Consider the following 1,922-nt stretch of genomic DNA (forward strand, 5'->3'; position numbering starts at 1 on the left):
CATTACTATTATTTAAATAATGCAAATCTATTTGTCGCAGTCCTGTAACTCCAAAGCACAAACCTTAAAACAGCTTCATGTCGTGAGTAAAAGGGTGGGGATCAAACACTGCATTCCGTTTCAAATATTACCGCTTATTTATTAGGTTAAGCGGTAGTTTTTAAAATGTGCGGATTGTTTTTTGTTTTTTTTTCATCTATAAGTTAGTGATTTCAGCGAAATAAAAAATTAATTTTAGTTACAATTTTTTTAGTTGCACACTTTTTAAAATGCATTGTAACTAAAAATAGAAATACAGAGTATTACAAAGTTATTTTTAAAGTAGAGGAAAGGTGCCTATGATGGCATACCGGTCATATTTCCATTAAAATTGATTTTGGTAAAAAAATGATTAGACCTTCATGACTATACTGACTTTACATTAGTTTTAGTGAAAAAACGTCCCTTTGTGCACAAGTATTGTTTTTATAATCAACAAAAATCGATTTTGGAATGTGCTGTTGTAGTTTTATTTCCTTCATATATTTAAGATATTTACTATTAACTGTGTAGAAATGAAATTTTCATGCATTTTATATTCAAGTTATGTGCATTTAGTGGAATAGTTACTTTAATTTTATCTTTTGACAAAGCAGACACAGCTTGTTTTAATGAAAATGATGAATTTTACCCATGATTGCATACTGACAAGTTGGGGGTGTTGAAATATTGACGAGTCGGGAAAACCCAACTCGTCAATATTTCAACACCCCCAAAATTATACAGTTTATTTACCATTCTTAAGTCAGTTTCAGCAACTTGAAGCATTTTGTTCAATTTGTTCCGTCTTTCAATAGTCGTACTCCAAATGACTTTCATGACGGCTGTCTCCAGCCGATCCTGAAAAGTATAACAGCTTCTACTACCATGTCGCTTTTTGTCATCTTTTGGTTCTTTTAGGATTACTCTGAAGTTTAAACGCATATTTTAGCATATTTAGGATTACTCTGAAGTTTAAACGCATATTTTTAGTATAAAAGTAAATAAGTACTGTTGACAAATAAGAACATAAAAAAACAATTGATTCTGGTACTTATACCTTGTAACTAATAAAAAAACGTTTAAAGAACAGAACACGCATCTGTACATGCAAACCATATAGTCTATGAGAAACTTTTTGGAATCTTAACACGTTTTTTCAGTTTTGATATCAAGATTTCCGAGCAATGCATTGAAAAATCTATCTAGCTGTTAAAGATAGCCAAAGAATTTTTTTTTAATTTTATTTAGGTGCTCCAAGAAGTCTTGACGGTCTTATCACAGAGCACCGCGGATAAGCATTTAATAGAAAGTTCACGCCTGCTTCCTAACCGATGTCGCAAAACTTGCCCAGATGAGGGGTTTGAACCACGGATTCTTTATTTCTAAGTCAAGTGCACAACCTCTGCGCCACGGCTGCTCAAAATAAGAATAAAGCAGTTGCCACACAAGACTCAGTCGCTGCAACACCAAACAGGTTCAAAGAATGACCGGTGCGTTGAACATATTCAGTTTGTAGATTTGACTTCTTAAAGTGAGCTTGCAACTCAGTAGACCCCACACATATTGGAGACATTATCAAACAACTGCTAACGGCTAGACATGGAGACATTATCAAACGGCTAGACACGGAGACATTATCAAATTGGCTAGACACGGAGACATTATCAAACGGCTGCCCACTAATGTTGATGCAGTGCATCTCTAATGTCTTTTTGACAAGATAAAGCATATCAGCTACTCCGTGACTTCTTGTAACTAACTAACATAAATAACTGCTTTAAGGCGCGTCACAAAGTTCCAGCATTTTACGGGTTTCAGACCTTAAAAAACTAGTGGCGTAAATCTCTTTCTTATGATTTGTTGTAATGAACTTAATCAGGCTAATATTTTAACGTATTTAG

The sequence above is a fragment of the Hydra vulgaris genome, chromosome 09 (assembly GCF_038396675.1).
Source record: "Hydra vulgaris chromosome 09, alternate assembly HydraT2T_AEP".
NCBI lineage: Eukaryota > Metazoa > Cnidaria > Hydrozoa > Anthoathecata > Hydridae > Hydra > Hydra vulgaris.